Source organism: Phyllobates terribilis, unplaced genomic scaffold (assembly GCF_046119375.1).
Source record: "Phyllobates terribilis strain yellow unplaced genomic scaffold, ASM4611937v1 Scaffold_11__3_contigs__length_659146591, whole genome shotgun sequence".
In the NCBI taxonomy this organism is placed as follows: domain Eukaryota; kingdom Metazoa; phylum Chordata; class Amphibia; order Anura; family Dendrobatidae; genus Phyllobates; species Phyllobates terribilis.
Window position 1 is genome coordinate 466881349 of NW_027362771.1, and position 27605 is coordinate 466908953.

Sequence of the window (27605 nt, forward strand, 5' to 3'; positions counted from 1 at the left end):
AAAAACTAATGTAAAAACTAATGAAAAAAAGTTTTTAAAATAAAAAAGTAATAAAAGTTCAAATCACTCCTCTTTTCCACCATTAAAAATAAAGGGAAAAAAAAAACATATTTGGTATCACTGCGTTTCTAAAAGTCTGAACTCTTAAAATATGGAATTAATTAATCCAATCAGTAAATGCTGTAAAGGGAAAGACAATCAAAGCCGCCAGAATTGCACTTTTTTGGTCACCTTACCTCTCTAAAAATTTAATAATAATCAATCAAAGCACTGTATGTATACAAAATGGTATAAATAAAAATGTCAGCTCACCACTCAAAAAGCAAGCCTTTAATTAGCCCCTTCAACAGGAAAAAATGATTTACAGGTATTAAAAAATGATAATACAAACTACAAACCAAAAATCTGTTTTACAATACTCACAATAAATTTCTGTCATCACTTAAATAGAAAAACATTGAAGCATGTTTGGTATTGCTGTAATCAGACTGAGCTGAACAGTCATTTTTGTAGGTCATTTTTAATGCACAATGAACACGGTAACAATTCCCCCAAAACAATAGCAAAATTGCACTTTTTTCACCATTTCATCACTCTTGGACTTTTTTTTTACCTGTGTATGATATCTGGTAAAATAAATAGGGCCATCCAAAACTACAACTGCAAAAAAACAATCCCTCACTCATAAATGTCGATGGAAAAATGAAAAAGAAGGTGAGGAAAAAATCTAAAGCGCAAAAATGAAAAATTCCAGCTTTACAAACGCCCCTATCTACCACAATGTATAAATGAAAGTAAGCAAGTGTCGATCAACATCAAATGGTACTTTACTGTTAATAGTTTATTTGCCAAAGTCTTGTCCACATACAGTACAGGAATGCTCTTCTTTCTCAGGTTTTCCTTATATAAACAATGAAATTTGCACGTATTCATCCAATACTTTTCCACTTGTATCCTAAACACCATTTTGCTGCGTTCATAGCACAAAGAGTTGGCCCGGTAATTAAAAGTTTATTTCTGTTTTACTTTTATTATTCTTCAAAGTCATTTAAGGGTAAAACAAAGAAAATACTACAATAATAAAATGAACAAGACTTGAAAGTGGATAGTAAAAAACGCAAAAGAACATAAAGCATATGAGGAAGAGTAGGATGGTGTTGAAAAAAAAAAAAGCCAGAAAAACTGGTGCAGGTGATAAGCTTCCTCCAGCCATGACAAATTAAGTCAATTTTCAATGAGTAAACCTACTGTAGATGAAAGTAAAGAGAGAAAATCTCTTTTTCCTTGTGTGCCTGTAATGATTATTAAGACAAGAAAACCTGTGAAAGTCAGCTCTTGCAAATCACAAATTGGACTTGAATTATTTACTAGCTGCCTCCAGCCATCATATATATTAATTTTTTTATTATTTTATTTTTTGATATTTCTACTTTTTCTGGTTGATGTTTGCAGGGAGGTAGAATGTATTACCAGGGAAGTTTCTACATTGGTGAAAAGTTGCACAACACTCTTGTCATTCAAATGTTTATTGTGCAAAATCTGGGATAAGCCTCAGCATCAGAGTACCCTTTAAGTGCCTACATCTAGAGCTAATTCCCCTTAGTATTGAGATTTTCACAATGGCCTAATCCACTACCTCTTTTTTTTGTCCAAGCAAACCCGTGCTATTTTCTCTCACGTAAACTAACAAGCCTGTCCCAGCTCATAGCAGCGGAGGTCAAAGAGAGAGTCTCTGTGTTTATACATCACCCACACTTTGTGTTGCTTGGCTGAGGATAGCAAAGACGTTAAGTGCTTGCCTAGGCCTCAAACCATCTTCAGAAAGAAAAATAAGCTCTTAGATATTGGAAACATAAGATTTTATAGACTACAAATAGAAGAAATGCCAAACAGTCCTTTGTGCTTTCAGAAGCTTCCCCCGGGAGTCTGCTATCTAGAATCAAGTGTTTTCATTATTTGAACTACTTTATTAACACAAACAGGTTGGATTTGACTTATTTTGCCATCGTAGGAGTGTTTTGCCACCCATTCGCCTCGCCAGCTTGCCACAGCTGTCAATGCAAACATGTACCGTGTTGCTTATCTATCATAAATGAGAACAAAAATAAGCAGTTTTTATGGTAGTAGTAGTATTGCTAAGAGAATACTGTGATAGGCTTCTGTCCAGTGGTCATGACATGTAGGCCTCTGTGTACAGAGTTATTGTTTATATGGTTACAGACTACAAACAAAGCGTGTAGTCTGCTCCTGCAGTAATGTGTCATTGCCCCCCTAATGCTCTCACCTGCTGTAACCTACAGAAAGTAGAATGTGATTACATGTCAGAACACACAAAGACATTATTAACAAAGCATTCAGTGATTTAGTTCTCAGGGCTTATACACACGGCCAACACTGGGCTTCTATGCAGGTACATTGGGCCTCTACACAACTCCAATAATGTGGCGTTGTTGTCTGTTGTATACATGTAAGGGTGTTACAGGGGCTGTCATATGCCTCTCCCCCTTAAAACAGCATTTGCACAAAGTGTGTGATTTTATTGCATTTTTGTGATTGTTGTGAAATGTGAAACTGCATAGAGTTTTATAAGCACTAATGTACTAGGTTTAATGTAATGTATTGTGCTTAATCTATAATGAAATTTATTTGTGTATAAGATTTAGGGAAAGTATAGAATACAGTTTAATGCTTAGGCTAGAGACAGCTTGTGACTTTAGATAGATAATATAGGATATAGTATTAGGCTGATAGTTAGATTTAGGAAATATGCAGAGGCAGGCATATTAAAAGGTATAGGAAGTGGAGGACAGGGTTAGATGCAGTTAATATGTTTGGGACCAGCCCAGCATAGGAGGGGAGAAGAGTCATATATAAAGGGGGGCATTTCCTGGTTAGCTCAGTTGGAGATTAGATTAAGAGATAAATTGAAGTTAAGTGAGAGTTCAAGGCCATAGGGCTGGAGGGCACGAGAAGTACAGATTGTTCTGGCAGCATGAGAACATCATCAACTTTCTTCAGATGACATTCCTGTAACATCCGGGGCCTATGGCACTGGGAAGCGTGCCTTATTCCCTTCCAACAAGTGGAAGCCGGACGGAGGAATGTGTGAGGGAGATGGGACGGGTCTTATGGAAACTGTGAAGCCAGAGTATTCCAGGGACTAAGGGAACCATTAAGCGAAGGGTTAGCTCAGGCTGGATTAACAGAAAACATGGAAACGTACTGAGCTGTGACATCAATTGAACTCGGTCTGTTGAGTAAAGTTGGACTGTTTGATAAGAAGTGTCCCCTGATTTGTGTGCCGATGTTCCTGGACCAAAGGATGTGGAGGCAATGGAGGCCCCCGGCCTGAATGTGAGTACACTGCATTGTACACAGCATGACACAAAGGGATTAGAACACTGTTTATTTGTGGGGTGCCGGGGGTGTGAAAACACAGCCCCTCGACCATGACTATCACCCAGTGTACCTTTCATATAGATGGGTTTTTTTGCCCTGTAAGCCTGCAATGCAACAAATGGACACCTTTTGGCTCAATGCTATGATGTTGCACTACCTTCGCGAACTACATACCATACTCAGATATGTGCATCTCCCCTTATACTTAAGGTGGTACTCCCATTTTAGATATATATAGCATATCCACAGTATGCAGACTCCCTCTGGCATCTGCACCTGTTTCTAAAATATGGTAAATAGATGTGAAGCATGGTAACTTTTTCATTCTGTACAGCTGCTGTAACAGGCATGCAAGTGTGGGACCTCATGTTCTGGAGGTAAGTGCCAGCAGGGGCCTAACTATAATATGCGCAGGGGTTGCAATTGCACCCTGGCCCTGGAGACTAAGGGAACCCAAAAGGTCCCTTTGCCCCTTTGCACCTTTGCCCCAAAGACTTACTATTAAAGACCTATGATAATTGTCGGCACTGTTGGAGATTCTGCATTGGGGCCCACAAACTTGAAGTTATGCCACTGAGTGCCAGAATTAGGAATGGTATACATGCTTGATAACTTTTATTAAAGGATATGCAGGAAATTAGGAATTTTAAGTGTGTCTTGTGGAAGTATTTCCACACAATCTCTCCCCCATTTTTTAAAATCACACGCCCTCCAAGCCATATTACCTGCCCACTGAGTGATGAAACTGCCTAGCAAAGACAAAACATTCCAAAAGCAATGCTAAGAGGCTTTGAGAGGAGAGACTTACACAGTGTCTGTGAAATTTGCCACTTCTTCCAGGAGTCCCTGGGGACTGTCCTTTTTTCAGGCACATGTGCAGATAGGTGTAAATGTCAACTATGTAAATTATCCCTTTTCAATACCTGCTACATGGTCTACTGCAACACCTGCATTCTCCCCATATTTAGTGACCTGGGACAAGTATCTTTGTGTACAATGTTCCACTACTCCCATTACTAAGCAGGGATATATGAAAGGGAAAGGGGATCATGAAGGCAAAATCTAAATTGTACCACGTTTGATTCTGGCTTATAACATGAAGTAATTACCCCCCTCTACTCCTCTTTGGTCAGACCTCATCTGGAATACTATATCCAGTTCTGGGCACCATATTTTAAAAAAGACATTGAAGAACTGAAGCAAGTTCAGAGAAGACCTACCAGGATGGTGATCCGACTGCAAACAATGTTCTATGAGGAACGATTAGAGGATCTGGGAATGTTTAGCTTGCAAAAGAGAAGACTGAGAGGAGACTTAATAGCTGTCTACAAATATCTGAAGGGCTGTCACACTGCAGAGGGATCAGCTTTATTCTCATTTGCACATGGAAACACAAGAAGCAATGGGATGAAACTGAAAGGGAGAAGATACAGATTAGATATTAGAAAAAACTTTTTGACAGCGAGGTTGAACAATGAGTGGAACAGGCTGCCATGAGAAGTGGTGAGTTCTCCTTCAATGGACGTCTTCAAACAGAAGCTGGACAGACACGTGTCTGAGATGGTTTAGTGAATCCTGCATTGAGCCGGGGGTTGGACACGATGACCCTGGAGGTCCCCTCCAACTTTAACATTCTATGATTCTATGATCTTCTAAATCTCCAAGCAGTGCACCTTGGTGCATGATACACTATTCTCACTTGGTCAGTGTTTGATCAGTGTTTTTCAATTATGGAGGAATAAATAAATTTCAAAGCTTCTTCTATACTCTTCAGTGTTAAACACGGAACATCCTTGTGCTGTCTGTGATTTCCACAGACCCAAAGACTTGTAATGGTACTTTTCATCTGTGAGACCAGAAAAAAATGGACATGTCTTACTCTTTAACAATTTTGCACAGACAAACAGTGCACGAAAAAACATGGACATGTGAACAGCCCCATAAACTATAATGGATACATGTTGTATCCGTGAAAAACACCAATAAAACACGTACGTGCAACATGGATGTCTGAATCGGGCCTTAATGAGAGGCAAGATTAAGAAAGTAAGGATATCATTAGACAATTGAAAATCCTATGGTAAACCTACAGTAACATTTGTGATAGTGTATACTGGTGTATCTAGTCTAGTGTATAATGGTTGCCTTCAGTATTTTTACATTTGCACTTTTAGCTCCACTCTTATACATATTTTTCTTCTATTGTCTATCTGAGGGGGTTTTGTCATCCTTGTGGGAAAGCGTAGCTTCATTTTGTATACATTCAGTCATTGCATGGCGCCAGATAAAATGAGATTCACACTAGTGTATGTTACACTTTTCTTCCTCAGACACACTGGTTTGTACATATGCAGATAGGAGTCTGTGAACAACACGTGCCCTACAACACTGTGCTGGAAACCAGATCTCGAGCGCTCCAGCAGGACACAGAACAAACATGGGAAAGCTCTCATATGGCAGTAGGGGTTTTTCCGTCTCTCCTGGATATGAACAGTTCAGACCTCTCAGAACCTCTTGTTAAAATAAACTTCTCTTCATGGTTTTGTGAACCACTTTTTTTCTTGCCAGTGGTTTATTTTTTCTTCCTTTGATGCTTTCCTTGTTCTCACACTCATTTATTCTCTATTTCAGACAGATTTCCCTCAAGTTGCTGCAACTTATGAAAAGTAGGTTGCTGATGAGTCCTTTTTTATTTGCTTGATGCCAAGATGGCTCCTTGTGTGAGGATTGGCATCTAGCAGCTCAATTCTAAGACTTTATAGCTAATGACTTTAAGTGTGGTCAAATTTTCTTACATCTTGGGTGGGTTAAACCTGTAACAAACTCTTTTGACCTCTTACCAGTCAATCCAATTCCATCTAATGCAGTGTGACTAATATAGTAAATATTTAATCTACTTTGCTGCTGAAATGACTTTTAAAGTCCCATTTTCTCTTGTCATTCAGTATAAATGTTTTCTTATAAAGAAATTGCTGATGTAAATTCTAAATATGTGATCTGGTATTTTTAAGGATGTTTCACTGGTGCAGATGGAATATACATTAAATTTATTATGCAAAATTTGATTCAATAATTTTGTCTTACCTAATATCCTGATCTGATGTGTAAGCCACTAAGTAAAAAAGTATTAAAGAGTCCATGAGCTTTCCGATGAGCTTCTAATAATTTTGAAAGCAAGAATTGTAAGGTTTGCAACACTATTTTTTCATCAAAAATACCAGTTCCTTGGACGAAAGTCAATTGTGGCCTTTAGGATTTCCCAGGATTCAATACAACTGTCATAGTTCTGTTAGAAATAGATAAATTAAGTAAATAAATAAAATAAATAAACAGATGCTATGTGACTCTAGTGTGAGCAGACACTTAGATACACCCATACCTATAATCCAGACTGCTGTAATGTCATCATGAAAAACTAACCAGAGATCATCTCCAAGTTCATAGTTAATCAGAAATGTAGCACTTGAAATTAAATGTAAATTGTGTCTGTGTTTCCAATTAGAATTTAGTATTTAAGACAAACAAAGGATATCTGTAATACAGCAGAAAGTATATTAAATCACTCCTAGCAATTAGGCAGGGCCAGGATCAGGAGTAGGCAGGATAGGTAGTTGAGGTCTTCTTGCCTGGAGTCTTTGTAAGTTTAAGGGGTCTGTATTATTAAAGGGGTTGTCCGGTCTAAAATGACAAGTCTGCAGTCACTTTAAGTCACTTTAAGTGACTGCAGACTTGTGAATCCTCACAGCACATACACTGTGCACTGCGAGGAATCTCTGGTGTCAGAGCTGGGAACGGCAGTCACTTAACCGCAAGTATGCCATATGCACACTCCCGGACAGAATCCAACCAGATTGTTTCCGGCTTCGCGCAATACACTTGCATTGAGCGATGCTGGAAAAAGTCTAGTCAGATTCTGGCCTGAAGAATGCATATCACAATACTTTTTTAGGTCATGTGACTGCAGATCCTGACACTGACGCTGCTGAATCCTCACTGTGCGCAGTAAGGATTCACAAGTCTACAGTCATGTAAAATGACTGCAGATTTGTCATTTTAGAATGGACAACCCTTTTAAGTGTAGTCTATTCATGGGACTATAATTGCTTAGGGAGTTTAGGGTCAAGGTTTAGGGTCAAGGTTATGTGATATTATAACACAGTATATATATATACAGTATAGTGTACTTTCTTGTTATGTATAGTGCCATACTTAATTTAATAGTTTTATCTCTTATTATGTATAACACCATTCCTTATTACGTAGCATCCTGTCTGGTTATATATGGCGCCATCTCTTATTATATAGCGTATTCTGTTATTTACAGCGCTGTCCATTATTACAATAATATTATCTCTTGCTATGTAAAGCACCGTCCCTTATCTAGCATATTCTGTTTTTATTTTTGTTTTTATAGCACCCTCTCTTTATTACGTAGAGTCCTCTATTGTTAGATATACAATAAAATCACTGCTGATGGAGTATCATCTGACCAGAAGACCAGTCAGTCTCCTCCATTAAAGAATCTCTCCCCTTTTCCATCAGCAGTCATTTCATTTTATATCTAACAAGAGAGGATAATGTGAAATAATGACAGGGCGATATAAATAACAAAAATAATACGAGAAACCAATATATTAGGAACAGTGCTATGCATAACAAGAAATTATATTATGTTATAATGGGATGGCGCTCTACATAACAAGAGAGGGACCAATGTAATAAGAGACAACGCTGTAGATAATAGAGAGGAAATTATATATAGTCATGGCCGAAAGTTTGGGTACTCTTGAAATTGTTGCAGAAAATGAAGTAATTATTGCAATTACACATATTTTATTATACACGTTTATTTCCTTTGTGTGTATTGGAACAACACTAAAAACCAGAGAGATAAAAAGGCAAATTGGACATAATTTCACACAAAACCCCCAAAATGGGCCGGACAAGATTATTGACACCTTTCCAAAATTGTGGGTAAACAACTTTGTTTCAAGCATGCGATCTGTTACAACAGTGCCGTTGCCCATGAACATGTCTCCGCTCTCCACATGCAGGGACGCCGGTGTGTCACTTACCCATCCATGCTCCCCTGGCGTCTCTCTCCTCCCAGGACCTGCGCACGGCACGCATTTCTTCTGGGAGAGTGCTTAGGGCGCACGTGAGCTTCCTGCTTCTTGAAGGGGCTGAGCGCACACTTCTGAAAATGTCCCCAGCCAATGGCTGTGAGACATTAGGTATTTTCCCTTTGTGAAGGTGCCTTATCAGCTTCAGTTATCACTACATATCCTGCTACCAAGTTGTGAGGTCCCCATACCTGTGCTCTCTGAACCTGATCCTGTCCGTCCCATTTACCTGACCGTGTCCACCCTGCCTGCACTTGATCCTACCCGCCCTGCCATACCTATACCCAAACCTAGTCCTTATCCATCTGAACCAGTAGCTGTATACCTGCACCTGTGATCCCATACCTGTGGCTGTCCCATGTTCCTGTACCTGTTCTGCTTGTGCCTGAATTCTGCATCTGTCTTCAAGCCGTATCCCTCCTGCTAATCCAGTTCCTCACCAGTCCTGCTTCCTTGCCTCCTTGGGGGTCATCTGCCGTAGCTCCGGGATCTGTCCTGGAGTAGCACCTGGCATCCAACTGGATTCAAGTCTAGTCTCTAGTGAAGAACCAGGTGTTTGCTTAGTCGTACCCCCCAGGTTTTCCCCAGACTGTGGCACAATGGTTCCATAACCACGTGCGTAACATGATGCTCGTTCAAACTCACCTATGGCAAGTAACAGGTGTGTCAATATGAAAATCATGTCTGAAACCAGACAAAAAGGGAAGAAGTTGACTCAATCTTTGCATTGTGTGTCTGTGTGTGCCACACTAAGCATGATGAACAGAAAGAGGAGAAGAGACCTGTCTGAGGGTTTGAGAACCAAAATTTGGGAAAAATATCAACAATCTCAAGGTTAAAAGTCCATCTCCAGAGATCTTGATGTTCCTTTGTCCATGCTGCGCAATGTAATCAAGAAGTTTACAACCCATGGCAGTGTAGCTAATCTCCCTGAATGAGGACAACAGAGAAAATTGATGAAAGGTTACAGCACAGGATAGTCCGGATGGTGCATAAGCAGCCCCAATCAAGTTCCAAAGAAATTTGAGCTGTCTTGCAGGCTCAGGGTGCAGGAGTGTCAGCGCGAACTATCCTTCAACATTTGAATGAAATGAAACGCTACGGCAGGAGACCAAAGAAAAACCCACTGCTGACACAGATACATAAAAGCTAGACTGCAGTTTGCCAAAATGTACATGTGTAAGCCAAAATCCTTCTGGGAAAGCGCATGTGGACAGATGAGACCAAGATAGAGTTTTTTGGTAAAGAACATCATTCTATTGTTTACCAAAAACAGAATGAGGCCTACATAGATAAGAACACAGTAGCTACAGTCAAACATGGTCGAGGTTCAAAGATATTTTTGGGCTGTTTTGATGCCTGTAGCATTGGGTGCCTTGCCTGTGTGCAAGACATCATGAAATCTAAAGATTACCAAAGGATTTTGGGTTGCAATGTAGTGCCCAGTGTCAGAAAGCTGGGTTTGCATCCTAGATCAAGGAAAATTTTCAAAGACTGACTGTCACTTCCATTTGGAAGTGACAGTCAGTCTTTGATATTTGAATACATAGGCTTTCTGACTGCGCACTCCACCCATCAACCCATGGCGGTTTTAATCACAGCAGGATTCTACCTACCCATATAAATGTAAGCCATCAGCCCAGGAGAGAAATCACATTAGGTTAGGTTCCCAGCAAAAGAGGATCATCTTGTTATGGCTACTGGGCATACATGAATTGGCCAGTTTATGTGCTAAGTATCTTAGTTTTTTCCTATTTTCAAGGACAATAATGCAATTCCAATTTCTTAGTCCCAGCAGGACAATGACCCCAAACATACTTCATGAAGAACCCAGAAAAGGGTGGCAGCAAAGTGCTGGAGAGTTCTGAAGCGCCCAGCAATGAGTCAGGATCTAAATCTCATTGAACACCTGTAGAGAAATCTTAAAATTGCTGTTGGGAGAAGGCGCCTTCAAATATGAAATACCTGGAGCAGTTTGCAAAAGAAGAGCGGTCCAAAATTCCATCTGAGAGGTGTAAGAAGCTTGTTGATGGTTATAGGAAGCGATACACTTCTTGCACAGTGGCCTCCCAAATTGTCAATGTCTGCACTTGTGATAAAAATGGAAAACCATTTAAAATCCAGTGCATTTAATTACCCTAGCAGAGCTCAAGTTTTGCAAAAAAGATTGAGCAAAATCATAACGTCCACTTATAGCCTAACCTATATGTTGGGAGTTTTTCCGTCACATACTTTAATGTTACAACAGACCTACATTTAACGGACATGTGTGTTCTTTTGTCCTCCATCTGGCCACCATAACTCTGCATATTGGTTTTTTAACTGTTTAGGAAAGCTCAAAAGATTGTGCTTCCTTATATAAAGAACCACCATAAGAAATCATATACTGTGTATACGTTTTTTATTTAATTGCATCCCTATGGTGGAGGGATACTTAGCAATCCATTCAGACTATGTCCACTGTCAGGCATATACATCTCTAAAGCATAAGACAATGTTCATAAACACTGTGTTCCTAGACTAAAATAATGACTTAATAGGGGTGAGTATTTATTCATTGATCCATAATTATAGACTAGTGATTTCATGTTGATATTAGAAGTCTTTTTCCTACTGATTGACATAAAGAAACCGTATGAAATGCATAAACAAGCTTATAGAATGAATACATTTTTATAGGGTCTTCTTTAATGAAATACAATATTTTATATGTGTTCATTAATTAATACTTTACTTTTATCAGCAGCTGGTGAATTTTAAAATTTACAGGGAACGATGGCTTCCCGAGGTACAAACTATTCCTTTCATCTGATCAAGTTATAAGACTCCAATCCTGCCCTCAGCTCCTGGGCATAGAAATGGAAAGCACGATCTCGCAGGTCCATCAAACCATCACTGCATAAGAGAAACAGCAGTGAATTCAATGCTCAGCATTAGAAATCAAAAGTGACAGCTTGAAAGCTAACCCTGTTCTTCATGTTTAACAGCCACATCGAAACGGTGCAGAGTTATTACACTCACAAAGGACTCCTAACTCTTTTCATTAGGTGATGCAAACAAATGGTGAAAAGAGAATAGTTTTCTATAATGTGGGTAATATGTTATCCTGTTTATTCCATTATCTCTTAAATAACATCAACTTAAAGGAGATGATACTGAATTACACAGATCAGTTCTGATACCTGCAGACATGCACTGCAATACTCCAGTAGTTATTGATTTATCAGCCCACACTGTTGTGTTACATTGTATTCTATCAGCCCCTGCATTTCTGGCTCCTAACTGTGAATGCCCACTTAAGAGAAGTGTATATAAACTCCTTATTGCTTAGGGCACAAATACACTATGTGGCTTGCCACAATTCCGCATACTGACTACCTGCTACTCTACGGTATACATATATACAGTACTGTGCAAATGTTTTAGGCAGGTGTGGTAATAATGCTGTAGACAAGTAATAATGCTTTAAAAAATAGAACTGTTAATTGTTTTTTCTTTGGATAAGCAAAATGCACTGTGTATGAACAAAAGAGAAATAGAAATCATGTGACCACCTTTTGTCTTCAAAACAGCATCAAAGCATCAATTATTCTAGTTACACTTGCACACAGACTTTGAGAGAACTCTGCAGGGTGATTATTCCAAACACCCCGGAGAACTAACCACAGATCTGTGAATATAGGCTCATGCAAATTCTTCTGTCACGTCACATAATCCCAGACAAACCTGATGATGTTGAGATCAGGTCTCTGTGGGGGCCATATCATGTATGTTTGGAGTCATTGTCCTGCTGCAGAATAAATTTGGAGCCAATCAGACGTCTCCCTGATAGTATCGGATGATGAATAAGTATCTGCCTGTATTTTTCAGCATTGGGGACACAAGTAATCCTGATAAAATTCTCCACTATGTTTCCTGAAATGCAGCCCCAAACTTGCAAGAAACCACCAGCATACTTGACTTTTGTCTGCAGACACTCAATAATTTACCGCTCTCTAGCCCTTTAGCATACAAGCTACCTTCTGCTAGAGCCAAATATTTCCAATTTTGACTTATCAGTCCAGAACACCTGCTGACATTTTTCTGCACCCCAGTTCCTATGTGTTTGTGCATAGTTGAGATGCTTGACTTTTTTCCATGTCAATGGTATCGCTTTTTGGCTTCAGTTCTTCTTTGACAACCACTTGTGGCCAGACTTCTCCAAACAGTAGATATGTATGGCTGGATATTGCTGTTTGCTGCCAGTTCTGAGTTGATGGCACTTCTGAACATCTTCGAAAAAAAAGTAAGCATGATGTGTTTTTCATCTGTTGCACTAAGTTTTTTGGCTGACCACTGTGTTTATAGTCCTTAACGTTGCCCATTTCTTTGTGCTTCTTCAAAAGAGCTTGGGTAGTCCATTTTGAAACTGCATTCTGTTTTTAAATCTTTGCTTGTGTGAGACCTTGCTGATGCAGTATAACTACCTTGTAACTTTTTGCTATGCACATTGTGCTATCATATATATGACCTGTGCCATGAAACTTTCATCTACAACTTCACCTTTGCAGCATAGTTTAGCTGATCATCACCCAATTTTAAGCCAACCACGCAACAGTTTCTGTTTCAGTTAATGACTGTCTTTCAAGCTACATATGAAAATGATGAATATTATCATTTTTGTTGTATAATTGGTTACTCATACACCTATCTATAATCCTACAAAATCCTAATGAATTCTCTCTGTGTTTCATTGATTGGCTTAATGCACAAAATATTCTCAGGTTTACCTCTGCAGCATTGGAGGAGTGCAGAGATAATGATGCTGGGTATGTTCAGTCAGCTTCAAAGGAGCTTTTCCAAGCTCTATAACAAAGAGCTTATAAACGGTATTGCGCCTTGCCTAGGCCACCGGCCACCACTGATAGACTGCAGAATAGTTGGTAACTTAGTTAACAAATTATACACTAATAAAAGATATCTTTATTGTTATGCATTAAAACTTGTATAAATAAAAAATGTAAATGCACCTCAAATCGTGAAAACATAAAAAGGGATCATAAAACAAGAGGATTATCAAGTATTTGATGTGACGTACCCACTGGCCATGGGGTACTTGGTGCCGGGATGGTCGGTGCAGGGGATGTCACAGTGGCAGTGACCCGGTACGTGACCCAGGGCGGTCAATAAAGGGGGAGTATTGAAAGGGGATTATAGTTTTTTATATAAGTGTTTGTGATGCCACCTGTGGTATGCGGCTATAAGGAGCCACCGCTGCGGTGCAGATCCTCTGGAGCTGATGGTGATGCAGCAGAGTTTTTCAGCTCTCCACAGGCAGAGCTAAGCTCCAGGGCGGTGCAGTGATGTTATAGATGAGGTAGATGTTGCTGTGCTGTGTGGTGCAGGGTATGGCGCAGATAATAATTGTAGGACACAGTGGGGTGCAGTCTTCAAGGTTTACTCACAGTTGTCAGACTCCAGGTTCCCAGCGCAAGGGTAACCTCCCATGCTGTCCTGTGTTTACCAAGGCAGGGGTTCAGCAAACTCCCAGGTGTTTCAGGAGTACATAACGGGACCCCATTCTGTGTGCCTTCCTCGATCGTCTTCCTGCGCTGGCTCTCACCCTCCTGCCCTGCGCCTCGCAACCAGTGTCCCAACCCGGTAACCTCAAATCTTGATGGGCAACATGCATTCCCCTGGACTCTATGCAGCTACCTTTTTGGCAATTTAGTTGCGGTTGTGAGCAACTTCACCCTGAAAGTACAGAAGCCTCCGGTTTCTAGCTGAGCCTTGTAGTTCTCCACTAGTTAGGGGCCGGTCCCCTTTGCGGCCTGATCCCTCCACGTTCCTGTAGATTCGGGTGCAAGGGTGGCTTCCGCACTCGCCATGCCCCTGGGATCCCCTCACTTCTTGAGCCTTCCCTCTGCTCCCGTCCTGTTCCAGCCTGTCCTCCTGGGCCTCTCTATCTAGGCCCTCTCCTCTGAGCAGAGCTCCTGCTCCCACTAATTCTCCTCAGACTGTCCTGTCTCCTTCTCAAGTTAGGTTCCCTTTTGTACTCCTACTGAAGTGCTCCACTGTCCTTCTTCCTCCACCCACACTGACTACTTGGTTCCCCCTCACTCGGTTCCCGCCCCACTTCCAACCAGGGACAGGGCTCAGCATAAGCCAGTGCATCTTGCCCCGCCTGCTGGTCTGGAAGGGTGTAGTGTTGGATGCAGGTGGGTGGGTCCCGGGCAGTACTCCCTCCTTACCTGAGAGTGAGGTACCACACCTCTGGTTGAGATGCAGTACCTCTGTGGTGACTGAATCCGTAGGGGCGCCACAGACGCTCCCCCTGGGGCCGTGGAGTACTCGGAGCCTGGCCGGTTGGTTCTTTTGGGATAGTAATGGTGGTGTGACCTGGTCCATGGCCCTGGGCGGTCAATAACAGAGGGGAATAAAGTTTTGGGGATAAAGTTTTGTGATTCCACCAGTGTTATGCGGCTATAGATGGCCACCGCTGCTGTTCAGATCCACTGGGGCCGCTGGTGACGTAGCAGAGATGGTTCAGCTCTCCACGGATAGAGCTAGGCCCCAGGGCGGTTAAAGGAGTAGCTTTGTTGCTGGTGTAGTGCAAGGCAGGTGACGCAGCAATTAAGTCAAGGACACAGCGGGGTGCAGTCTTCAAGTTTTTACTCACAGTTCTTATGATGTTCCAGGTTACAACTTCCAGCAGGTTATAACAGCCCACCAAGTCCTGTGTCCTCCGGGGAAGTGATCCAACCAACTCTGAGATAACTTGGATGCACTTGATCGGGACCCCCTTCTTGTGTACCTTTCCCGGGTCGTCTCTCTCTGCGCTGGCTCTTGCCCTCCTGCCCTGTGCCTCACACACAGTGTCCTGAGCCAATGGCTGTGGGCCTTTTGGGGCGACGTCCTCTCTGTCCCCTTGGTTCTATATGGCCACCTTTTCAGCAAATGTGTGTGGTTTTGGCTACAGCACTTAGAGATACCTCAGCCTCCGGTTTGCTGGCTGAGTCTTGCAGTCCTCCACTAGTCTGGGGCTGGTCCCCTACTGCAACCTGATCCCTTCTCCTGACTACGGTCGGCATGAATTCTGGCACACGGGTGGACTCCGCACTTCCCGTGCCCCTAGGATCCCTTCTCTGTCTCTGGAGCCCTTCTCTGACTCCCTCGCTCCTCTCGTTTTCTCTCCTACTGGGCCCCTCTGACTGGGCCCTCACTCTGTCTTGACCCTCACTCTGTCTGGACCCTACTCCTCCATGGTCCTCATTCACTGGGCCTTTCTAAATGTTCCTACCTGTCCTTTTATACTGTCTGTCATGTAACCCACGTCACTAACTGTCACTCTACGTGGTCCCCTCTACCTTCAGTCCTTCCTTGTGTGCTCCTCTAAACTACTTCCTCCACCCACCTCCAAAGTGCATAGTATGCTTAACTCAATGCATTTCTCCTTGAAAATAGGCTCATCAGGAATACATACTGTGCAAGTTTTTTGACATTTTTTTGTATAGATGGTTCATAATACTTAGTTTATGGCTATAGTTATAATCCCCTCAGTAAAGTGCCTTGTGCATAACATGGATGCGATGTCCAAGTGGGTGGAAATCCACTCAATAGCAGGTCCTCAGGTTGTTCCTACCATACCACATGCCCACACAGTATGGTGGGAACAACCTGAGGATCAGCAATTGTGTGTGAGTTATTACAATACAATTGTTTTTTTGTATCAACTGCCTGTTATGCATATTTAAGAGTATGCATATTCAAGCAGACAAATTATTTTAGTTCTTTTTTTTCCACTGGAAAAGATTTCTGTTTATTTTTCAATTAAATTGTCATGTTTTGGATGACATTAAAGGTGGAAAAAAGTTCTGAAATGATTCTTGTTGGAATTTTTTTTTTACATGGCAAAAACCTGGCATATTAACAGGGGTGTATAGACTTTTTATACCTACTGTAGATTTTACAAGACCTCTAAAAGGTATTCTTTTATATTTAACATTAAAATGTTAGCAGTAGATATTTCAGTTTTTCTTTTTTAATAAATTTGCAAAAATTTCTACATTTCTGTTTTTTTTTCAGTCAAGATGGGGTGCAGAGTGTACTTTAATGAGTAAAAAAAATACTTTCCGTACCCACTGTAAAGCATGTCACTTCTTTCAGCTTTTTTTCAGCGTTTTTGTAGCATTTTTTCACCCATAGGAAGTAATGGGTGGTGAAAAACACACTAAAAAACGCTGCAAAAACGCATCAAAAACACAAGAAAACCTGCATTTTTGACGCAGCTGTTTTCCTGCCTGAGAAAAGTTGTCAGCAGATTTGCAGCAGATTTAGCTGCAGAAAAAAACACAACTTGTGTGAACATAGCCTTAGACTTGTTTTTCAACACATCCCACACATGCATTATTGGATTCAAATCTTGGGAATTTGGATGTCAAATCAACACTTTGAACTAATTTTTGTGTTCTTCAAACCATCCCAGAATTTCTTTTGCAGAGGTGAAACATGTCGTAGTAACATCTACATGAATGACAGAACCTAAGTTTCCGAGCAGAACATTGCTCAGAGCAGGGCTTGCCTCTTTTCCCATGGTGCTTATTGGTGCCATATCATCCCAGTTAAACAGCACACATGCTCCAGTTACCAACACAAAAGTATTTTGATTACTTATAGAATATAATAGTAGTACCATACCTTTACAAGAAGCACAGTTCAGAAACTCAATTTCTTGTTTCTAACTTGATCCATGATATCACTTTTTGAGTATATTTATGGAGTCCTTGGCCATGTAAAAGTGCTCTATTAGATAGCCATCTTGAGTTTTATACTTGGGATCAAATTTCAGATTTCAGTAGGCTTCCTGAAAATTAAAATTCCATTTTCCTGCAAGAAAAAAGTAAACAACTAAAGAAAGAAATTTTCATTATTCCACTAAATTATTTATGAGCTCTATTCCCAATTTGAATGTCTATGACAATGCTGAAAGTGTGCGCTGCCCTGTATTGCCTATGAATTTGGCGTATTTTTACATTTTTTGGCTTCTATAGTACATACCTATGGTTGGTATTGGGTTCTGTCAGTAGAGAATCTTAAGATATTCTTATTTTTTGTGACAATTTATGAATCCACAAATCTTATAGTTTTTTATTATATGGGCATATCTATATTAGGAAAGGAAAGGATGAGCAAATGATTTATAATAGTAGTCTTTAATTATCCAATAGATGGGGCGTTAAATTCATTAGTAAATTATTAACTGATCACTGATACAGCAAACAAAAAAATTAATCCCATGATTAAAGGCGGTAAGGTCTGCAATGTAAGGGTAGTGAAAAATTAGTTTCTGGTAAAATTTATAAACAATAATATCATAGTTAATATGCTTTTTATTTATTTATTTACTCACTTACAGTGCTGGCCAAAAGTATTGGCACCCCTGCAATTCTGTCAGATAGTACTCAGTTTCTTCCTGAAAATGATTGCAATCACAAATTCTTTGGTATTATTATCTTCATTTAATTTGCTTGCAAGGAAAAAACACAAAAGAGAATGAAGCAAAAATCAAATCATTGATCATTTCACACAAAACTCCAAAAATGGGCCAGACAAAAGTATTGGCACACTCAGCCTAATACTTGGTTGCACAACCTTTAGCCAAAATAACTGCGAACAACCGCTTCCGGTAACCATCAATGAGTTTCTTACAATGCTCTGCTGGAATTGTAGACCATTCTTCTTTGGCAAACTGCTCGAGTCCCTGATATTTGAAGGGTGCCTTCTCCAAACTGCCATTTTGAGATCTCTCCACAGGTGTTCTATGGGATTTAGGTCTGGACTCATTGCTGGCCACCTTAGAAGTCTCCAGTGCTATCTCTAAAACCATTTTTTAGTGCTTTTGGAAGTGTGTTTTGGGTCATTGTCCTGCTGGAAGACCCATGACCTCTGAGGGAGACGCAGCTTTCTCACACTGGGCCATATATTATGCTGCAAAATTTGTTGGTAGTCTTCAGACTTCATAATGCCATGCACACGGTCAAGCAGTCCAGTGCCAGAGGCAGCAAAGCAACCCCAAAACATCAGGGAACCTCCACCATGTTTGACTGTAGGGACCGTGTTCTTTTCTTTGAATGCCTCTTTTTTTTTCCTGTACACTCTATGTAGATGCTTTTTCCCAAAAAGCTCTACTTTTGTCTCATCTGACCAGAGAACATTCTTCCAAAACGTTTTAGGCTTTCTCAGGTAAGTTTTGGCAAACTCCAGCCTGGCTTTTTTATGTCTCGGGGTAAGAAGTGAGGTCTTCCTGGGTATCCTACCATACAGTCCCATTTCATTCAGACGTCAACGGATAGTACGGGTTGACACTGTTGTACCCTCGGACTGCAGGGCAGCTTGAACTTGTTTGGATGTTAGTCGAGGTTCTTTATCCACCATCCACACAATCTTGCGTTGAAATCTCTCGTCAATTTTTCTTTTCCGTCCACATCTAGTGAGCTTAGCCACAGTGCCATGGGCTTTAAACTTCTTGATGACACTGCGCACGGAAGACTCAGGAACATTCAGGTCTTTGGAAATGGACTTGTAGCCTTGAAATTGCTCATGCTTCCTCACAATTTGGTTTCTCAAGTCCTCAGACAGTTCTTTGGTCTTCTTTCTTTTCTCCATGCTCAATGTGGTACAACAAGGACACAGGACAGAGGTTGAGTCAACTTTAATCCATGTTAACTGGCTGCAAGTGTGATTTATTTATTGCCAACACCTGTTAGGTGCCCCAGGTAAGTTACAGGTGCTGTTAATTACACGAATTAGAGAAGCATCACATGATTTTTCAAACAGTGCCAATACTTTTGTCCACCCCCTTTTTTAGGTTTGGTGTGGAATTATATCCAATTTGGCTTTAGGACAATTCTTTTTGTGTTTTTTTCATTGAAGACAAATTAAATGAAGAGAATAATACCAAAGAATTTGTGATTGCAATCATTTTCAGGAAGAAACTGAGTATTATCTGACAGAATTGCAGGGGTGCCAATACTTTTGGCCAGCACTGTATATAGTGCCATTAATTCTACAGCATTTTACAGACATTATCGGCACTGTTCCCATTGGGGCTCATAATCTAAATTCCCTATCAGTATGTCGATGGCTTTTCGAAAATTAGAAAAAATGTGGCAACTTCTCTCTAACAAAACTGCAATACCTGGCCAAGTTGGGTGGTATTACAGTTTAGCCCCAATTGGACTAAGCTGCAACGCCCAAAATGACCTGTGGACTGGTGTGTTGCTATTTTTAGCAAAAATTTGTTATGTTTTTTCTAATCATAGACATTCCCTTTAAAATGAACCATTCAGTAGATGCTATCACATGAATATACAAATAAGACCTGTTAATATAGAATCCCTGTAATTTACAAATGACTTGTTGCTAATGGAATAAGTTCATAAACTCTGCCGACCACAATCAGAAAAAGAAACAAATCTAAATCCTGCATTTTCCTCATATGTTTGGTTCAGATGGGACCTTTAACTCTATGCATCACACATGACATTCCTGGACGATTTCTGTTGCTAGTGGGTTTCGGTGTCAGATTTGTTAGCCGAAATGTTGCCCTGATTTATACGATCCAAAAGATGAATGTCGGCTCCTGAGTGCTAACTGGTTGAAGTAACCTAATCCCAGTCAAGTAGATCATAACTAAGTCTTTGATATATCCTTAATTGACTGTTTATTTCAATCTAACCAGGTAATATCTGCAAAACTGAATCGATTTGGCAATCCTCTTGGATTTATAGGTTGTCATGGCCATTCATCCCTTGTGACCATTTCAAAAGGAAGTAGCAGGAACTGTTTTCGTGAAATAGGTGGTGCACAAGGCTTTCCTTGGACAACATGATCTCCAGGTGCGGAGCTTCTCACTATGGATGCTGTTAAACAACATCTGACGATTTTGCCAATTAAGGATATGACAGATACAATGAAAGGTGAAAGGGTCGTAGCTAGAAATCAGATTGCCTCTTAGAAAAATCTGATTGTGCTAGAAAAAAGAAAGACTCATTGCATTAAAATCTTCGACAAAAGAAAATTTACAGTTATTCAAATTTACGTCTAAATTTCTTCTTCTTTCTTGTCTATGTAATAAATCAAAAAATGGAGACAGAATTTTCATGATTATTTTGTAATATGGAGAAATTACTCACTCAACCAATATATGAAAAACTGTTATTTCCAAATAAAATATTGTCATCAAGACAATGCAGAGATTACACTGATCTATGTCAGACAGCGTTACTGAACTCTATGTTGCAATATGGTGCCTAGTGCCTAAGTGGGCATAGTTGGACATGCTATATCTATAGGCTACGTACTTCCATTATTTCAAGTCTCTTAAATACGGTTTTTAGGACTTCAATATTGATGACCTATCATTTTGTCAATAGTATTATTATTATTTATTATTGTTATAGCTCAATTTATTACATGGCGCTTTACATGGGAAAAGGGGTATACATAATAAAAAACAAGCACAATAATCTTGAACAAAATAAGTCATCGACTGGTACAGGAAGAGAGAGGACCCTGCCCCGAGGGTTCACAATCTACAAGGGATGGGTGAGGATACAGTAGGTGAGGGTAGAGCTGGTCGTGCAGCGGTAGGGTGGAGCGAGGGTTACTGCAGTTTGTAGGGTTGCCGGAACAGGTAGGTCTTAAGTATTAAAATGGTGTGGGTCTGACTTCTGACATGCCACTGATCAACTGATGAAGGCACCATGGTACACCAGAGGTGGTCCAGCTTTATGCATTTTCAGTACTTCTTTTATAAGACAAAGTTGGCAGTTGGCCAACTCAGAGTTGGCCACTTATGGACACTTCACAATGTATAGAGCTATGCCACTTCTGGCATGCGATGGTACCTTTAAGTAGCTGATCAGTTGGACTGTTGAGAATTGGACCCTCACCAATCTAATATTAATAACCTATCCTGAGGAAAGTAGTATGTCTTGACATACCTAATGCTCATCTAAACTGGCCTTAAAAGGCTTTTCCACTTTAATAAAAGTGGTCCCCAAATGCTTGTATACATGTAACATGCCAAACTCAGCAGATACTCACTCTCCCTGAGTATAGTGAAGTCTCTTGGTTTTGGCTGCAGTGTTGACTTCACATCGACTGCTCATATCACAGCTGCAGACAATCATTGAATTCAGCGACTCAACCAGTATAGATGGCACAGGGCTCCACGATATGCACTGCAGTCATGATGGAACTTCTGCAACAAAAACACATAGACTGTACCAGCAGCAAAGAACATATGTTGGACCTGGGAAGGGTGAGAACCTGACGCACTGAGCTCTGTTTCTTAGTTTACATGTATTAAAGAGTTGGGGTCCTCATTGTTTCAAGTGAAAAACCCCTTTAAGTAAACAGATTGATTGTTATGACATGGTTAGAGAGAATTTGACATTTTATCACAGACATTTGCATTTTTTTATACTACGGTAGAAGTAAAAAAAAGTCATTAAAAGTTTTCCAACTTTCCAGTTCTAATTACATAAAATGTTTACTTTTAAAAAGTTACAAGATTGCTTTCACATACATAGCAATTAACAAAGTACTAGTGTGAATATATAAAAAAGCATGTAATTACATTATTATAAGAAAACCAAGCTTTTCAATGTGATTGTTTCAGAATACATTATATTTTTACCCATTGTTTTACAATGTCAACATATTCTACACAAAAAGACTGCATGCACATTTATTCCTTGTCCTGATGGAGCACACAGTCTAATTGTTCTCTATTATATGCACATACACATAAGGCCAGTTTATAGGTAGGGCTTCCATCATATGGCGGCCTCCATCATCCTCTTGAGGGTGACTCACAGCAGCAACAAGGGATAATTGGCTTAAAAATCAAGAACAAAAGCACTTTACATTACATATCAATATTATTTAGGCACAATCCTGTTCAATTGTGTTATAAAAGCACAGTATGGCATCATTATTTAATCATTGTGGTGTTATTATTCTCATAACTGTAAAGTTGGACTCTGCACAGTACTAGGTCTGATCACTAATCATTTGGACACTGCACAGTATTTGGTTTGTAGCATTAATTGTTGTGTTTGGACCACTTTATGTAATATTTTAGTATATTTATTTTTTATTTATTCTCCTCACTTATTTAGTTCCATTAATTCCACAGGTTTTTACAGACATCACTGTCTTTAAAGACATCACTGTCCCCATTGGGGCTCACAATCTAGATTTCCTATCATTCTGTCTTTGGAGTGTGGGAGTAAACTGGAGAACCCGGAGGAAACCCATGCAAACATTGGGAGAACATACAAACTCCTTAGAGACATTGTCCTTGGTGGGATTTGAACCCAGGACCCCAGTGCTGCAAGGTTGCAGTATTAACCACTGAGCCAACGTGCTGCCCTATATGGTAACTGTATCCTTTTCCCATGTAGACTGATTTTTTCTTAGCTAGTTCAGTACCCTATTTTTTCTTCCAAAAAATAGGGTGCCCTTCACACAATTTTTGCTCAGGGACTCCCCGGGCATTGTTCGAGACCAGCATTACTCCCTTAGTCTATGTGCAGCTTCAGAGAAAGACAATACATTTGATCATGTGTTTGAGGTGCTAGAAAGATCCAGTGTACTCAGAAAAATTCATCAATAATATGCAAATAAATTGGTTAGAATAATTTTCAAGATTCCAATGCTGAAAGGCAAAAATGCAGACCACGGAACCAATAAAGTTCTCATATGAATTGCAGATTGCTATAAAGCAGATGAGCCTTATGACTCATGCACACCGACATGAAGCCTGTGTATTTTTCAACCTCTTTCCAATGTAGGTAGTAATGGTACATCTTGTCCCAATGTATGGAACAGGCTCAGTAGCTGAGCCCGCACCATACCTAGCAGATGCCAGCTGTGTTACTCATCCAGCACATGCCTGTAAAGACAGCAACTTGAACTTGCTCCAATCACTGATGTTTAACCATGTTTCAATTACTGACAGTCGCATTTAGATAACACAATTGGCAGCGCATGCATCAGTTCCCTTTTGCCCCCTCTCCCATACAATGCAATTGCAGGGTTTCAATGGTTGTTATGGCAGCCAGGGGTCTGTTGAAAGCCCCCGTGGTTGCCATCTTAGTCTTTTCCTCATAGCTTGAGAGCAGGAGCTCCTCATGGTAGCTGTTGAATTATGTGTTTACTCTGTATTGTCTGTACAAGTACCTTCTGTAATGTAAATTGCTATGGAATATGTTGACTCTTTAGAAATTAAAATTATTATTATTATTCCTCTATACACACTGCACTTTATAGGAGAACAGTAGCATTGAAGTATTGCAGTATATAGAACAAATAATAAAACTATTGTAGCTTTAAGTCCCCTAAGGGGACTAAAAAATAGAGGAGAAAGTAAAAGAAAAGTTTATAAAAATTGTAATAAATATAAAATATTCAAACCACCCCCTTATCCCAGCTTAAAAATAAAGAGATTGCCACAACCAATCTATCAAAATATAAAATTGATTATCTCGTTCTGTAAACGCTGAAAGAGAAAAAAAAAATCGAATTGCCTGAATTGCATCTTTTCACCACACCTCTATGAAAAAATGGCATAAAAACTATCAAACATTTATGTACCACAAAATAGTATCAGTAAAAAAATCATCTTGCAATGCAAAAAAGTTACAGGTCTCAGAAAACGGTGACTCAAACCAAATTTTTTCTTTCAATTTTTTTTCTCCACCTAAATAATGATATAAAAAACCTATACAGGTTTGGCATCTCTGCAATTGTGTTTACATGGAAAATTATTTTAACAGGTGATTTTTTACCAAACAATGAACACTGTAAAAACAAAACCCAAAAATTGATGGTAGGTTTGTATTTTGTCCATCAATTCACAGTATTTGGATTTTTTTTTACAATTTTCCAGTACACTATATGTCGCCATTCAAAACCACAACTTGTGCCACAAAAAAAGAGCCATTTTATAAACCAAGAAAAAAAAAACAATGACTCTTGTAAGAAGAGAGGTTAAAAATGAAATTGCAAAAATGAAAAATGGCTGTACTGAGAAAGTGTTAAAATTAATACTGATATTATGACATCACTAAATGCCCATTGACAATTATTCTCAGTCAGTTTAGTACTTCAAATAAATATTCGAATATCTCAATATTTTTTTTCCATTTAGTCTGTGCTAGACTTTTAAGAATAAGAAGAAAAGTTTTCCTCCAAGCTGTGCCAGCATCACTTCTTGTATGATAAAATGGTGATCCAAAACATATAAATTCAGCTAAAATAATGCCGCACAGTAGAACAACACTACGACAATCTCTTACAGGCGTTTTGAAAGTTTCCCAAATGTATATCTGGTACCAGAGCAAAGTAATCGAGGTGCCGTACAATTACTTTGAGTTTCTTGGTTGTGTCTGACACAGTATGTGTCACTTTTGCATTAAAAGCAGACAGTCTGTAGACTGGGTGATTATAATATCCATTTAACAGCCTGTCAGGGCAGCTAGAAAATATTCTTTGAAAATTTTTGCTTGGCTGTACCTTTTTCTCCATTCTTTGATGTATTTTAAATAAGTGGAAGGCTGTGGTGCTATTTAGCTTTGCTGCTGTCAAAACTACAAGTAAGCTGCAAAGAGCTGACTGCAGTGTTTATTTTAATTTCAACAGTCTTGAGGCGATGCCGCTTCTTCAAGAGAGCAAATACTGGCAGCGATAAGCAAACTTTTTACTCTCTCTCGAAATCTTCTCCTCTAATACTTCTCCCTGAGCTGCGGAAATTAAAATATTGCACTTTCAGCAATCAAAACTTTTATTTCGACATTCAATAGGAGGGGGGGGGGGGGAGTAGAAAAAGACTGTAATTAAGGGAAATGTTAAGTGAGTAAATACTTCTATTGCAACTCAAAAGCCGGTTTTAAGTTTAGCACTTTCTTAGTCCTGGTAGAGCTTCTTGCAGTGTTTAATGCCTGTATTCTTGAATTCATGTCTTGCCAGAAAGTTTAATCCTGAACTAGAAACTGATAGTTCTGCTCTCACCGGTGCGTGGAACAGAGGTCTGTTTCCTTCCACTGATGTCTTAGGCCTCTCCAGTTCCTAGGAGAACATTCAAAAAGTGTTTTTTTAAAACTAGCTCTTGCTAGATCTCCGTACATTGACATGTAATCTCCCCGGAGAAAACCAATCGCTATAGATTATCTTTATTTACATTAGCTACTGTCATCCTCGTGTTCCTTCTGACATGTTTATCATATGCAATATGTGTCTTACAACTTCATGCATGGTAATGTCTTATCTCCATCATTTAACTCAAGGAAGGGAACCTTTCAAGAGTTGTCAGGTTACATTTTATCGGATAGGGATTTTTCTAAGTAAATCCGTAAACTAATCCCTGTTCTGTTTAGCATGAAACCATATTCTGCATTAGAAATATGAAACCATAGGAAGAATATGGGTGATAACACCTGATTAACATATCATTGCTTTCCCATATATATAAATTAAGACTTTCAGTTGTAGTCATTTTAAGACTCCATTTCCTCAGTTAGCTGAATTATAAGGCATGAAGGATACTGATGTCACAGTATCCCTGGAAAGCTTCATAACTATCGGCCAGGGAACATACTTGGTCAACATTCTATTGATAAGTCATATCACATAAGAGTTTAAGCCCACCATAATAAAGACGTGCTGAAACCCTGAACAGAAATCAGCCCATGAAAATCATTTTCTATTTTTACAAGTTATATGTAAATCCTACTTAGCTTTTGATAATGGAAAACCTACAAAAATTGGAGAGACTATTATAGCCTACTAAAGTAAGGGTACAAAATATATAAATCTTTCTTTAACAAGAACTACAAGTGAATGAAAAAGTCGCGCAGAGCAATATACAGTATGTACAAAATATGACACCTTAAGAATGGCATTCACCAATAAGAAGGGGCATTAAATTACATAAATTGTTTAGATAGGCATAAACCCCTGGTAAGAAAAATAGAACATATGGCTGGACGGTTGAACCACAATAACCAAGTATCGAAAATGACAACAGAGCTTAGTATAGAGAATAAATTGGCAATTGTAATCCAATAAGAATCAATTAACCAAGGTGAAAAGACTACTGATTGACAAAAAAGGCAATTCATACCCTTGTATAGATCTTCTCCTGCTGGGATGATGACCACCCCAAATTTACTTTTTGATAATGCATAGGGATTTCTAAACAAGTTTACAAAGATATAGCAATGTTCTTTGGGACATGCTAAACAAAAATAGGGCTATTTGGGGCTACACATAAACTGTAAGTATTGTGGGTAAAAATAATTACTCATTGACTTTTGTGACTCTTTGATAGGCCATTCATGTTTTAGTCCTATAAAAAAGTGGGTCATCCCAATAAAAAAGTAGGTTATGCTACTTACTAATATAGTTTCAATCTGAAAATTGCCATAATCTGTAGCTACAAAATCTGTCCTTGCATTTGTGTTACATATAGGATGTTAGGCTCGAAGGTGGCGCACATGGTTCGTGGATCGACTTTGGCCCCGACTTACCCTGGAGGGGCGCAGATTCTCAAATAGGACAGGACAGCCACTTGGGACAAGTTCAGACTGTGCAGACAGGACAGCCACTTGGGACAAGTTCAGACTGTGCAGACAGGACAGCCACTTGGGACAAGTTCAGACTGTGCAGAAAGGATGGCCGCTGGGACAGGTTCAGATTGTGCAAACAGGACGGCCACTGGGACAGGTTCAGACTGTGCAAACAGGACAGCCACTGGGACATGTTCAGACTGTGCAAACAGGACAGCCACTGGGATATGTTCAGACTGTGCAAACAGGACAGCCACTGGGACAGGTTCAGACTGTGCAGACAGTACAGCCACTTGGACAGGTTCAGACTGTGCAAACAGGACGGCCACTGGGACATGTTCAGACTGTGCAAACAGGACAGCCACTGGGACGTGTTCAGACTGTGCAAACAGGACGGCCACTGGGACAGGTTCAGACTGTGCAGACAGTACAGCCACTTGGACAGGTTCAGACTGTGCAGACAGGGTGG

General features: G+C 39.8%; 1 long non-coding RNA gene across 1 annotated transcript in view; it reads right to left on the reverse strand.

Annotated features, from left to right (window-relative positions):
- Nucleotides 1–3950: 3950 nt before the first annotated feature.
- LOC141165242 (uncharacterized) overlaps nucleotides 3951–27605 on the reverse strand; it is a 414314-nt gene continuing 390659 nt past the window's right edge. The window contains exons 3-5 of the long non-coding RNA XR_012251110.1: nucleotides 17199–17387; nucleotides 6484–6685; nucleotides 3951–5245 (exon numbers count right to left, since the gene is read on the reverse strand). This is a non-coding gene — a long non-coding RNA (uncharacterized lncRNA). The remainder of the gene's footprint in view (nucleotides 5246–6483; nucleotides 6686–17198; nucleotides 17388–27605) is intronic.